Source organism: Salvia hispanica, chromosome 6, assembly GCF_023119035.1.
Source record: "Salvia hispanica cultivar TCC Black 2014 chromosome 6, UniMelb_Shisp_WGS_1.0, whole genome shotgun sequence".
Lineage (NCBI taxonomy): Eukaryota > Viridiplantae > Streptophyta > Magnoliopsida > Lamiales > Lamiaceae > Salvia > Salvia hispanica.
Genome location: NC_062970.1, coordinates 1,191,302 through 1,207,430, shown reverse-complemented (window position 1 = coordinate 1,207,430; position 16,129 = coordinate 1,191,302). Strand labels below are relative to the sequence as shown.

Here is a 16,129-nt window from a genome sequence, read left to right as displayed (position 1 = left end):
ACTTTTGGATTTAATTTGGATAAATATCTCAAGCACTTAATTAAATCAAGAAAATAGGATTCCTCTCCAATAAAGCATGGGGTCGAAAATTCTAAATAAAATGTGTATGATATTTATGAAGATCCTATTTAATCTCACTCATCCTTAGGGAATAATTCACCACAATATATTTCACTCCGCATCAAAATATTTACACAATCACGTCACAATTTCAACCATTTCCACTTTCACCTCATATTCTCAGACATTGCCTTTCAACGGCACGCGTCATATATTCCACATCTTTGACTATTCAACGATCCGTCATATACTCAACATTTTTTACTATTCAAATAAATCTCAACTCCACAACACAACTAGGTCATAAATAAATCATGCAATTAAATCACTCATCATTCAATCCTCATACTTCATAGAATTAAAAGCATTTAATGCAAAAATTTTATGACTCAAAGTTAGGGTTCGAAAAGTGGAGCGTTAGAATTTTAGTCTTTCTTCATAATATTTTTATGAATTTTTTCTAAACTAGTTGTACATGTACACTTACAAATCTATTTCCGATTATGAATGGTATATATATCTAAAGATGGGGGAAATGGTAGATCAAACAACGAAGTTAAACGTACGTCATTTATATTCAACATAATATTACCAATTAATTAGTAAAACTTCATTTAATTAACTAGGTGAATATGATATACTATAAAAAAAATATGGACTAGCACAAGTAACATTCTTACGAGTTATTTAGGGTAATTTTTATGATTTTTCACGAATAGCGGTAATAACTTTATACATAACTCGATCTTACTAAATGTCGCATCTTTTTGCTAAAAAAGGTTATTTGTTGCATCGAAAAAAACTGGCGTGTGGTAGTTGTGGGTATTAACACATGAAGTGTTTATCTTATTTTGTATATTAACCAGTAAACATTCTTTCTTGCTTTTATACTTCTAGCTTATTATTGATGACGACATCAAATCAATTTCTATAAGAAAATTATAAAATAAGTTTAATGTAAATAATCATAATTAATTGCAACTGAATAAAATTATTTTCATTATAGTTTAATGTCTAAATTACTAACCCTATAATGAATATATCTCATATTTCTTTAAATGATCCCCAATTAATGTCCCATTTTATTTTTTACTATTTTTAGTAAATAAACTCACATTCTACTACCTCATTTTTACTCACAATTATAATAAAACTAATATATATGTAAAAGTAAGGTTCCCATTCTACTTAACTTAATCTAGCTACTCATATTTCTTCACAAGGTCAAATATTTTTTAAAATCCACACCAGTCAAATATGAGATATATATTGGATACCGTATGGAGTACATATAGTTACACTTAAAGTTTAGAATAAATGCGAAAAGTATAATCTCACGTGAAACTTTAACAATGTTGATTTGGTCTGCTTTCTTGCTCTATTTATCTTCATATTGCATGCATCTATTATTTATAAATAACACGAGCTTAACCCTTAACCTAAACATCACTTTAACTTCTTAAAATACTCATTGTAACACCAAATGAGTATAAATAATCTTGCACATGATCCTTGGACTCAAAATGAAACTATACGAACCATCCAAGAAAGGCCTCAAACCCTAAAAAATTGATATTAGTCATCTTTGTGGGTTGTTTCCTAATGAAAATTGTTTGTTTATATCTCGTCCAATAAAGGCATTAAACCTCATAATTTGACAACTATTAATGGTTTGTAAAGGGTTGTTGGAATTTCACCTATCAACTTAATAATATGTCATTTCATTGGATCAAATAATTATTTAGTCTTGATACGGACGAGACATACATATTAATATATTCACAACATGTAGCCATCTTTGAGTTAATTTGGGAGATATTGCAATTGTGCTTGGTGGTTAGAAAAATATATTTATACGAAAAACAATATTTAAACATGGACCACGCTTATTACGTACGCTTTTCTCATAAGCCATAACTAAACCCATATTTATTTAAAATTTCTTCCTAAACTATCAATCATAATTTTTCTTTGACGCCACTAGGATCTCAGTTCGGTAAATATATTATAACCTCGTAGTTTGTCATCACAATAAGAGCAACAAGAAGTTATATTGTTAAAGAATTAATAAAAAAATATACATGGCTGCGCTTAACTTTTTGGTTGATGCATGCACTTAGGTGGTTGATTCATCATGCATAACTTGTAACAACACATTATATACAAATACACATGCGTATAAATATTATTAGATGCAATTCTTCTACGATTGTTCATTGTGAATTGAAACTCATGAAATAACGATTGCGAGTTATTTTAGTCACAAAATAGCTTGGTTGGCTTGAATTCTACCAAAAACTCTACTATTTATAAACAAATTATGGTCTGGTCACTTTACAATAACTAAGTAATTATATGTTGTGTAATTTTCTTACATTTTCATTTATAATATGTGATCACATGTAGACATCGTCGCATCGATGAAGGACTTTAATCATATAATCATGTATCATATATTATATATGCATGCTTGTAATGTTGGACATTATTTATCATCATATATTCAAGATTATATTATTGAATATAAATAAAGCAAGATCTTTGAACAACATGTATTTCACGTAAACTATAAACATAATAGGATCGAGATATACCTTGGCGATCCATAGCGTAAGCTTGACCGAGGAAGGAGGAGACGATTTCCTTGAACCTTTCTCGTGTAGTGGCGCAACCCAACTCCAACTCCAAGGATTTGTTTCTCTCTCTTTCCTTTGTTTATGTGTTTCTCCAGAAGTGTGTGATTTGATGGGATCCCACACTTGTATTATACAGAGAGAGGACAAACCCTAATTATCAAACCCTAAAAGCCATTTCCATCAAATAGGCTATATAATAGTATGGACTATTCTTTTGCATTATTATTGTAATATATTGATCATAATTATAGGAATATAATTCCTAAATCAATCGTATTACTAATTGATTATAATATTAATTGTAATACTAATTGATTATAATATTAATTGTAATCATTGCCATTTATATATATGTGCTCTAATTTGAACAAATACATATATACGCTCTTTTCCATATTGGAATTACTATAGAAAAGGAAATGTAATGTATATATATGTGATCAACTAATAATTTAGAGAACATATTATAGCTAATTGATCGTCCATTTTCATTCCAATTAATACAATAATTAATTGAAAGCTAATTAATTAGAAAAAATGTGTCTTATACCAAATTAATGTATTCTAACAAAATCCAATTCTTTTATGGGCCTGCCACATCTCGCATATGTGAGACATAAAAGTTACAGTAATCTTTAGTTATGGCTGCTAATAACTGTCAAGTATATCAGGCAGCAAAATGTTAAATTTAATTAATTTTAGCCACTAAGCCTTTATAACATTGCTACATGGAACTAATGGTACTACTAATATCAAATTATATGCTGTATGTCTGATGATTGATGAAGATTCTTTATCACAATAAGACATGAAACATTTTAAAACTATCGTTAGCACAATATATTGCAACTTGAAAGTTGCATTCAAAGATCTTGATACAATTCACTCTGTTTAAGTTTAAGGTAAAATACAATTCACTCAAAGATCTTAATACAATTAGCATAACCAATGCATATCAAAGTTAATCGGTAGAGTTGTCAAATGAACTAGACCGGTCCGAACCCGAGTTAATAAGTAGAGTTATCGAATGGGTTGGGCCAGCCCAGCCCAGCCCGGGACCAGGAATCTTGGCGGTTAGCACGCCCAGACCCATCACTATTGTAGGCTGATTTTCTTTCTATTGATTGGGACCTACCCGTTCGGACCGACCAGCCTAGTTAAATATAGATGCTCAAACTTATTCCATCTGTCCAAAGAAGATTAATGAAAGTACTTAGAGAGGAATAAAATAGAGATAAAGATGTTTTAATTTTAGTAATGAAATATCTTGGTGAACTAAAAAAGGAAAGTGAGTCATCCTCAGGACAAATGGAGTATTATGTAGTAAGGGTAAATTAAAAAATCAATATGATAGTTGAAAATCCTTATTATTCTCAAAAAAATCTTTAAAAACTTAAACTTTATATAACTTTCTAGATACAATTATAGTTTCACATACCATATATTAAATTAAGGTGATTTTACGAGGATTCCAACAAAATTTTCAATTGAAAAAATTTTTTGCACAAAAAAATTGTAATTTACATACTTTCTATATAGATCTACAATGTAATGCTATTTATTACTCCATATTGTTATGATGTTCTGAGTTCAATGTGTATAATGTCAAAAAAATTTAATGTGCTAAGTGTTTTTGAATTTGCAAGCAATTTTAGTCATAATGCATACTCAAGTGCAATAATGTAGCAGTACATGTAATGTCAGTAAAATGTCTGTATTTTTAATTATACTATGTATATATAATACAACTATCAAACGAAACATTTTACCCCTAAAATTAAACTACTCCCTTCTCCACAAAAAATAGAGCAATTTGTGTATGACTGAGTTTTAATGTAGAATTGATAAAATAAGAGAAAAGGGATAAAGTAAGTGAAAAGAAGAAAAAGTAAGTGAGAAGTAGTGTTATTGGAATAAGTGTAGAATTATTATTTGTGAAAACTTTCATAAATGAATATCTTATTTTTTTGTTAACGTAAAAATGATAGTTGTGTTCTATTTTTTTTGATAACGAATATTTTACTAACCAAAAATTGTACATACTCACCATCAACTTTTATTTAATCTAAAAGTTCATATTTATCTTTCATTTTAATACAAAATTAGGATTTGTTTTGTTCTTAGCATTGGTACATATATATACATACAAGATATAAGTAATTGCACAAATAATTTATTTTATAATTTGTTGTGTTGCTAAATATATTATATTGTCAAATTTGAAGATAAATTGTTGGAGAGTGACTATTTATAGCAAATATATAGATTTCTTTGGAAGTGGATAAATTGATTGGATAATATTGGAATCCATTCGACTTGAGTATGCCCGTTGGACTTATTAATATGGGCGGGCACCCGTAAACCCAACCCGGAAATAGGAATAGAAATAAATAAAAGAAAATAAAAATATGTGCCTCTTTCACCTCACGCCGCATCCATTTCCCTCACTCGCCATACCCTCATTTTCCCACCTCCGGCTCACCGGAGTCTTCTCGCCGCCGCCGACGCCACCGTCCTCTTTTTTCAAGACTCGTGCGCCTCAAGAATAATCACTCCTTTTCCATAGAATTTGAACACTGTTACAAAATAGTGATTGGACGTCTCCGAATTGGGGCAACGGAGAGGGGGAAGGTAGAAGCTCAATATTTGAATTTCATTCACTTGTGCTGCTTCGTTTTGTCGGGAAAGTTAGCTATTTGATCTGTGCCATTTGTTTCTTAGATTAATTTTGGGGTATAGTCTAGTTTTCTGTTTTGATGTTAGGGGTTTTGGCGTATGATATGGTTCCGTTTGGTTTATTGTCATTTTATGGTATATATGCATGTAATTGATTGTTGGATGTTGAGCTAGGGATGTGTAGCTGGATTGAAAGTTAACAAAATTGTTTCTTTTCTTTAAAATGCATTTTAGCATTATAGAACAGGTGCATAATGGTGATTCTAGTCGACAATTATTAGTTTTGGTTAATGTAGGTGGTAGCACTTCTTTCAATTTCTAGGTTTTGCGTTTCTGTTAATTATGGAAAAACCATATTACAGAAATTGGGAATGTTAGACCCAAGTTAATGTGGATTCAATAAACTGAAATGAAAATGCCTACTATAACTCTCTGATCATCTGAGGCAGAACCCGGAAACCTTTTTCAACCTAACTTAATACCCATCATTGTGGAAGAGTTGAACTGTATCCTCATTAGAACAGTTGATATATAGTAAGATGTGTGCATGAAATCAACTAAGAGCACACATAAGGTCTCTATCCAATCAGGGAATTTTTACTTTAGGTGATAAAAACAATTTAAGCTAATTTCCCACATGCTTAAGTGGATTATTAATTTTAAGCTTGTTTTATAATCTAATGCTTCAAATTATCACATGTGTTTATCATTTACTCCACCACCTAAAGTTAGTACTCCCTTAATGGTTTGGTTGATGAGGATTTTGGATTGTGTGTGGCTTAGACGACTATTGTGGATCATCAAAGTCAAGTTTTGGAGAAAAAATGTTTGAGGTTCTTTTTTCTCGTTAGCGTTATTCACCTGAGGATGCATTTACTCATAAGAAATTATATCATAACAAGTGAAGCTAGTGCTTGTGAATGATAAGATTTTGGTCTATACTGTACATGTGAATTTGAATTACTGGAGAATTGCTATATAGCTGTTAACAATAGCATTGGTGTATTCATAGGTAATAGCCACTAATGGCTGTTGAGGCATGTAACAAGCAAAAGGTAATGGCGGATGATATGGATGACGATGATGTACCGTTAGTTTTCAAAAGGAGTAGCTCTTCTTCAAAGCCAAACCAATCAAACTCGGAAATTAAAAAATCAGTACCTCAGAAACATGATCAACAGCAAGGGAGGTCGCCGGCATCAAATGCACGCCCACAAAATGGTCAGAATAACTTTGTTCAAAGGAGTAAGATGGTCCCTTCTTCCAGGACACCTCCTGATAGATCTCCTCTGATGAGCCCAAAATTATCTAATTCTCCTACCAAGGGATTGGCAGTAAAGCCTACAATGGTGGATTCTAAACCTTCCACTTCAAAGGCCGGTGAGTTAAACTCTAACAAGCGTCAGATTAAAGGTGAGAATTCTTTGAATGAATCCACTAGTGGACCAAAGGAGGAATCAGAAGATTCTGAAGATGATAAACCACTTAGTGCCAGGCTTCATGCTGGGCGATCAAAGTTCAACCCTGGAAATGCCAACAAAGGTGCCAATGTTTCAAATTTTGGTCAAACTTCAAAGATCCCCAAATCAGAAGATTCAGATGATGAAATACCTTTGTCTTCTAAGTTTCGAGTGAAGGCTGTTGCTGGGGGTTCAGCCAACAGGTTTTCTACTAGTGATAAAAAACCTTTGTTGGCCGAATGTGGACAAAATGGTTCAGCATCGACGGATAGGAAACCTTCCGCTGTTTTGAAGAAGAGAAATGTAGATAGTGAAAAACCTACGGATACATCTATAAAAAGGCCTAAACTGTGTGAGACATCTACACCTCATAAAAATAAAGAATCGTCCATTAAAGCTGAAATGGAGGAAGAAGATGAGGAAGATCATATTCCCATATCACAGAGAATAAAGAAGACAGCTGTTGCGGAGAAGAAATCAGCACAAGTCAAAAAATTTACTAAGCCTACAACTCCAATAACAAAGTTCAATCAAAAACCGAAAAAGTTCATTAAAAACTCAAAGTATTCTGAGTCATCAAAGGTTCATCCTAGTTCTGGTGATGGGCAGAAGTGGACCACTTTGGTCCATAATGGTGTGATTTTTCCGCCACCATATAAGCCTCATGGTGTCAAGATGCTCTATAAAGGGAAGCCTGTTGACTTAACTTCAGAACAGGAAGAGGTGCTGCTCTCTCTCTCTCTCTCTCTCTTTTACTCACTCACACATCTATTTGGTGCATCTATGCTTATGGCACCCCTCCCCCTGTATTTGTTACTTGTAGAGTTGATTATATTATTTGGAATTATATCAAAATCTTCATTTCTTCGACTTGAAGGTGGCAACAATGTTTGCGGTTATGCTTGGTACTGAGTATATGGAAAAGCCTAAGTTCAAAGAGAACTTCATGGATGACTGGCGGAAGATTTTGGGGAAAAATCACATTATTCAGAGCTTAGAACACTGTGATTTCACTCCAATATATGATTGGCATCTGAGTGAAAAGGAGAAAAAGAAACAGATGACAACGGAGGTGTGCTTACAGGTTGGAAACTTTAGAGTTGAACCACCTGGATTGTTCCGCGGCCGGGGTGAGCACCCAAAGGTGCACGAAGTCTTCCTTCTAGCAATAAAACATTGTTGTTAATGTAGAAATTTAAGCTTTTACTGAAAAAAAAATATTGATGGTCAATACAGATGGGGAAGCTGAAAAGACGAATTCAACCAAGTGACATAACTATCAATATTGGAAAGGATGCTCCAATTCCTGAGTGCCCTATCCCTGGCCAAAGGTTCTTTTAATGACTCTTTTTCCTCAAAATACCACAAAGAATGAACAGTGTTTCAGCTTCAAGTGTGAATGTTTCTAAAATTAATACTCTATGAACTTCGTGACCGGCAGCTGGAAAGAAATAAGGCATGACAACACAGTGACATGGTTGGCCTTTTGGAATGACCCCATTAATCCGAAGGAATTCAAATATGTTTTTCTTGCCGCAAGTAGTACCTTGAAGGGACAAAGTGACAAAGAGAAGTACGAGAAGGCCAGGCTATTAAAGGTTATTCAGACAAACTTAAACTCCAATTTCTTATTGTCATTTGTGTTGGTTGTGAAGATTGTTGTACTAATTGTTTGCATGTTGTGTTCGAATGAAGGACTACATACAAGGTATCCGAGCAGCATATACCAAAGACTTTACAAGCAAAGACCCTACTAAGAAGCAGATAGCAGTAGCTACATATCTTATTGACAAACTAGCTCTTAGGGCAGGCAATGAGAAGGTATAACTGCAAGAGGTTCTTGTGTTTTATCATTCTTTGAATTTCTGTCTTGTCATGATGTCTTTTATATGTTCAAGCTTTGCACTGATTTTTTGAAATTTGTGCATGCTTTTTAATTGAGGATTATACAGTTTTTAATATCTTTTTCATTGTAGGATGATGATGAAGCTGATACAGTAGGTTGCTGTACGTTAAAAGTTGAAAATGTGGAACCAGTGCCTCCAAATATCTTGAAGGTCCAATTCCCTACGTGCAGTTTGATTTTCTTGGTAAAGATTCTATAAGGTATCAGAATGAAGTCGAGGTTGAAGTTGCTGTGTTCAGGGCAATCCAAGAGTTTCGGAATAGTCAGTAACAGTCCACTAAAATAATATGCATGGGACTCTGGTTCTTATTGGTATATATATTTACATGCATATTGTATTTTGTCCAGGGAAAAAAGGTGGAGATGATATATTTGACAAACTAGATACTAGTAAACTGAATGCTCATCTAAAGGAATTGATGCCTGGTCTCACTGCCAAGGTGTTCCGTACATACAATGCATCTATTACATTGGATGACATGGTAAGATGCAATTTGATTACTCTCTGTGGAATGTTTACTCATTAATAAGTAGTGTTGATGTGCAGCATATCTAATTTCTCATTCTCCTGCCATGCTGTGGGGATGGGAATGGGTCTCAGGTGAAAGAATGGCAGACGATTCATTTGAATGCCTTAAGAGATAACATTGTACTAAAGTATCTGTTTTCAAGAATTTTCTCAACATTGAGTCATTTTGAGTTCTAACCAAGAATTTTCCTGAAAAGTAGAGCAATGCCTTTAGAAGCTGCTGGCTACTTTTGTACTCCCATCTTTTTGTTATTTATTGTACTTTTTATTTATTTTACTTTTAGCAGAGTAATATTAAACCCCTCCTCTTATGTTTCAATTAAAGTTGATGTGAACTTGTACTTTTATTTGAAGTTGGTTATAAATAAATTATGATGACAGATTTATATGAGCTATCTTAGAGTCTTTTAGCCGTATAACCTTTTCTTGTTTGGCAGAGAGCTATTCTCTTACTTTTGGTATGAGTAACATATAGTACTAACTAAATCAGCTGAATGAATATGACATGTGTACTGTGCTGTTAAACATGCATATAGTGTATGGTATTTGATACATGATGCTGATGCCCCTCATGTCAATGGAAACAGTTTTGCTTTATTTCAAGTGTAATGAAACCTCAGCCTATACTTGTTCTTAATAGTTAATATTGAATTCTTCTCTTGACAAATCTGTTAATGACTTAATGCATGGATCCCTTGTATACAGCTGAGCAGGGAGACAAAAGGGGAGAAGTTGCTAAAAAAGTTGTTGTCTATCAGCATGCAAACAAGGAGGCAAGATTTTCAATTCTGATTATCTCTTTTTGTGTGAACTTCTATTATTATGTCTTATTCTCTACATGTCTTGCTTAGGTTGCCATCATTTGTAATCATCAGCGTACCGTCTCAAAGTCCCACAGCGCTCAGATGACGCGTTTGAATGAAAAGATAGATGAACTAAAGGTAATGTCATGAATCTATTAGCTAGTAACAAAAGTGAATCAGAAATATTAAAAGATTTGGGGGGTATATTGCGGAGGCTGCATCCCTGGAGAAGGATTCTGCATGGGCTCTGTTTTTGGTGACTGATGTATCACATTTGTTTCCTACTTCTGGTTGGATGTTTTCCTTCTTGTATAAGCTCAAATCTATTTTCTATTCAATTGCTGGTGAATTCAGGGCGTTTTGGAAGAATTGAGGACAAATTTGGCTAGGGTCAAAAGGGAACCCCCCTTTGATGAGTTCGGATGGGAAGTCGAAGAGGAGTTTAAATCCTGATTCGTAAGTAAATGGCTTGCTTTGTGGGCTAGTTAGGCATATGGCATGCTACACGCAGCTTATGATGTTACTGTTGTTCAGATTGGAGAAAAGATATCTCAAACCACAGCGAAGATTGAAAAAATGGAAAGAGATAAGGATACGAAAGAGGATCTAAAAACTGTAGCATTGGGTACGTCAAAGATCAACTATCTTGATCCTAGGATCACCGTTGCATGGTGCAAACGCCATGAAGTTCCTATTGAGAAGGTGAGCTTTGGGTTGCTAGCTTCAATCTATTTTTCATCCTTTTCCATCAATAATGGTTGGTTTCTTTTTATGTTGTGCAGATTTTTAACAAGTCCTTACTGGCAAAATTCGCCTGGGCAATGGATGTCGATCCAGGTTTCAGATTCTAAATTTTACTATTTTAATTGTGTTCCATAAGCCCAAAGAGAGAGAGAATGTCAAAACGGAGTAAAGCAGAAACATTTTGTTAAAAGGCATCTGCCTACAAGTGAAATTTGTTTATTCCTGCTGAAGATTCTTATTTCATTGTACGATCTCAATGAAATTGTGGTGCCGTAGCTCCCATCTTTGAGTTCATTTTGACCATTGAATTCGAGAAATTCAGCTCATCGTTTACGCTCTCTTAAATCCCCATATTTTAGATCCAGCGAGTGATAACACATCATTTGATGAACATTCTTTAGATTTATAGCATATAATGATCTGTATGGTAGTTCTTTTGGTTGTTGCAGCTGAAACTTGCCTAAAAGCTTGTATTGTAAATTGATAGATCCGTTTACTTACTTGAAAATGCGTAGTTGCTTGGAAACAAATGCTATCAATTTACAATTGGCAGTGTGCCCTAATCAATTTTTATAGTACACTAATTGGTATGGTGAAAAAATTCAGTGATAATTAATAATAATAACGTATAGTTTTAAGTTGAGATCACTTCAAAATAATGCTTTGAATTAGATCTAAGAAATTTTATCATATCAGTAGTATGCTCTATTTATGTTCTTTATCGAAAAATGACCCATTTTCCTTTTTGTTTGTTCAATTAAAATAATTCATTACTACAAATAGAAACTCCTTTATTCCTATTTTATTTACTCTCTTATCTTATTCTCTTTACTTTACACACAAAATAAAATTATATCTCCCTCGTCCCTTTGGGAGTCCGATTGAGTCGGACGCATGTTTTTAAGAAAAAAGTGTTTGATTATGTAATAAATAAATATTGTAGTGGATGTTGGGATCCACTTTTAACACTTTGTAGGCATTTTTTATTAATTTTTCCCAAGGGACTCTAAGCGGGACACCAAAATTGATCAAGGGACTCTAAGCGGGACGGAGGGAGTATAAATTTTTATATTTATCCAAGAATAGGTATCTTCCTTGGAGAAAGAAGTAGTATAATGGGTTTGAATCTCCTACTTTGCTCAAAGCTTAGCGGATCCACTTCATATGAGAGGGGACGACTTTACCCCCAAAATACGAAATAGCCCAGTGGTAATCTGCACAACTTTGCGGCATCCACCGGGATCGATTTTTGCAAGCGCAGATTTTGCTATTTTATCTTCATCAATTGCACTATATTCTATCTTCATGCGCTATATTATATTCTATTTTCATTATTTGTTTATAGTTTCGAATTATAATCGAATGTTAAATGTTTGAATACAAATATATCTCATTTGTTTTATTCACAATAAAAGTATGGTTAGATATAATTTTAGTATTATTTATAGTTTCTAATGCTCATATTTGATACAACTATTTTAAAAATATGATCGTTTTTTATTTGTTTAAATATTTAAGCTAAAATAAATTCTTAGTTGTATATATATCTAAGGGCCTCTATCTCAATTAGTGAAGTTTTTAAGTAAAATAAAACAACAATATATTTTTATGCACAACAAAACGAGTCACTAGAAAATAAGTAATCGAAATAATAGAAGAGAATAAATTGGATTTTAAATCTTTATGTCGCTGAAATTATTTATCATATCCCCAATATAAAATTTTTGAATCTGTGGCTTAAAGCTACACCAGGTGGCAGATGTGCTGATCCACCGAATTGACCAATCAACTACCGCATTAAAACTAGATTCCGAGATAGACAATTCGACTAATCGTTTTCAGATCCAAGCACCATAGACCACTAAATTAAAAACCCTTTTTTATATTTGGAATATTCTTGCCGTAATAGTGCTATGAGCTGTTTTTTCAGAGTTTGCGGCTTTGAAAAGGTTTAATACTCCTCCATCCCAATAAATATGAAACATTTGGTTTTCTGACATGATTTTATGTAATTTGTTGTTTGTGAGTTAATGAAGAGGGGTAAAGTAAGAGAGAGGAAAAGTAGAGAGATGATGTTTCCATTTTAAAACGTTTACTTAATGGACAACCTAAAAAGGAAAATGTGCAATTTTTAATAGGGCGTAGGAGTATATAAATTTCATAGAAATTAATGGAGGTTGTGCCATTTAGAAAGTCCAATTTCATTCTCACGTGTACTACTTTTTGAGTCTTTCTACACCCCACTTTTGATGTAAAATGTCGGCATAAGAATAGTGTATAACAAAATTATGAATATATTTTGGGGAAAAGTTTGTTGTAAAATTGTGTACACAGATGATGAACTGAAAATAATTATTTCCTCCGTCCCAGCTAAGATGACACATTATGGTAAGGATTTTAGGAGTTATTGGTTAAAGTGTTTAATTGGAGAGAGAAAGTGGGTGTAAGTATTAAAGTAGAGAGATAAAGAAAGATGGGTATTTTAATAAGAGTGAGAAAAAGTGGTGAAAATATTAATGGAGAGAAAGTTACCAAAAAGGAAATTGTCATTTAGTTGGGCAAACTAAAATTAAACGGGCATTTTAAGCGGGTGATGAGGAGTAATATTTGACTTAATTGGCTATAAAAAAAACAAAATAAGAGAAAAGGACAGATGCAATAATTAAGAAGCAAACACTGATTAAGAGGCAAACGCATTAATGAAATCCTTGAAAGTATTGCGACAGAATTTAGTGTCAAGTACGGATATCAGTACCATATATTCGACTTATACACTACCCAACAAAAATAATTCTATATCATTTCTATTTTGACACTATTTTAGATCGCTTATATACTTCATCCGTTTTCATAATAATAGCATTTTCTACTTTTGATACGTTTCGTAGTAATAAGTCATTTCTCTTTTTAAAAAGTCAACACATTTATCGAATCGCTTTTACTCTTTCTTACTTTTTTATCTTCATGTCTCTTTTTTTTTCATTTTCCACTTTATTCTCCCTTTACTTAACTCATCTAACCCCATTTTTCTTAATTTTCAGATCGAAAAAAACGCTCTATAACTATGAACGGAGGATATATCTTGGTCGGAAGATTATAAGAATAAGACTGTAGTTTACTAGTTAAACAAGTACTAAAGTCTAGCTAGTGACCCTACTTAATTTATTATTGGATAACAATAATGGAATGAGATTACGACTGCTCATTTAACAAAGCACAATTATTACACAGGGAAGAAAGTACTCCCCGTCACATAATTTGTCACATTTCACTTTTACCATTTTTTGTAGTTATCTCATATTTCACTAACTCATTCCTACCATATTTTATTATAAAACTAATCTTTAAAGTAGACTCACATCCCACCAATTTTTTCAACTTACTTTCCATTAAATTTTTTAAAACTCGTCAAGTTAAAGTGTTAAATTACGTGAGCGGAGGAAGTACCAAAATTTCCCACCATCATTCTTGATTTACTGTACTCACTCATATTCTACTTTTCTTTAAGTCAACTTTTGATACTAGATACTCCTAGTTATGACTTATGAGAATGAATGAATACATACTATCAAATCCAAATATTATACACTTACAATCTAAATTAATTTGGACAATGTAATTAGTGTCAACATATACAGTGTTCGATGTTTATAATGAATTTAATTTGTAAGTGATATGGAATAAAGTTAGTCCAACTGAGATGAGCTCAAAATTTAAACCTTATAATTGAGAACCTACTTTTCTTATTCGCATTATAAAGGTATGGCACAATAATGTTATTATTAATTTAAAAAGGTTGTGTCCTTTGAATTGAAGTAGTGATATGTGATCCACCACAAATATGATTGTCGACACACGTAGTAGTACTTATATGGGTGGGTTAGTGAAAAGCCAAGATTTGGAAGCATTCAGTCAGACTCAGACTCAGGTGTGAATTTCATTGTTCAAACGTTGAAAATGAGAAGGCAATAATAGTACTACTGTGGGCCGGTGGATAGCGGTCGGGTGAGGAACATTGGGCCCCTATTCCTTTTGTCTGTGCATGGTGCGTGTCAATTAGGGATGTCAATTGGACTAACCGCTCGAGTTCGGGCCAACTCATTCGGTTGTCGAGCTATTTGGGTGCGGGTTATTCGGCCGTAGATTTTTCGGGTTATAGATTTTGGCCCTAACCCTAACTCTTCGGGTTTCGAGCTAACCCACGGGCTATTCGGTCGAAGTGATCTTATTGGTTTCTTTATCCAATTCAATATTCTAATTTATAAAAAAACAGATTGTCGTAAATTGAAATATTATCAAAGTGATCGAGAAGGAAAATAATAGCTATTCAAAATTGAAACAAAACACATAAACATATTGCTCAATTAGTAGCACGTGTGAATGCGAATACAATTAAATGGAAATCATGCATTTCAAAAGGAGTTAAATAACGTTCTTAATTGTATACCCAAAAAATTAAATTCTAAGAAGAAAAGATAGTACATATAATTGTATGCCAAAAAATAAATTGTATGAGTTTAATGTGATTATATAAGACATATTCTAGATTGGTGCCCCTTGCAATGAGTCATGCATAAACAAATAAATCAGATCTCTAGATCTATTTGACCGATTATTGGATCAATTAATCACATGTTAAACAATCAATTGCACGCTAGAACACATATAATTCACAAACAAGGAATAAAAATCCTAATTCATGAATTTCCTACGGATTAGGGTTCCCTGATCCGATTCTCCAAAGAATCGACGATTGTTTGCTCCTTCTCCACATGAAGATCTTCGTACTCGACCACGAATCTTCTAATCGTATCCCGAACTCAAATAATGACCTTTGGGTGGGCAAAGCTTGTGGGAATCGAAAGGGCTTGATTAGAAGAAGATAGAACTTCAGTTCTATGAAGAAGCGAGAAAACCGTTCACCGAGAGAGAACGAAATTTATGTGTTGAATCACATTAAATCACCTTTCTAATCTCCTTTTATATTGAGTTATGATGGGCCGATTAGGAATCCATGGAGGTTGGACTTGGGCCAAACTGTTGACTTTACTAATTAAATTGAGCCCCATTTAATACAAGTCCAAACAGAATATTATTATCATCCACTATAGTATAATAATATTGATCGCCTCCAATCCCAAATTACGAGTAATCGGGCTTTTACCTCTTTAATCTATTATTTCCCGTGTTAAAGATATAAATACCCATTAATTAATTTAAGTCCTATTTGACTTTAATTAATTAATATCTTTTCCAAGAGTTGTATAGTTCAAAATCTTTATTTATTATTGAATAAATTCCAACCGGCCGGGTTT

General features: G+C 33.1%; 1 pseudogene; it reads left to right on the top strand.

Moving 5' to 3' along the window:
- The first annotated feature begins 6,374 nt into the window (after positions 1-6,374).
- LOC125195885 lies at positions 6,375-11,108 on the top strand (annotated as a pseudogene).
- Positions 11,109-16,129: the final 5,021 nt, after the last annotated feature.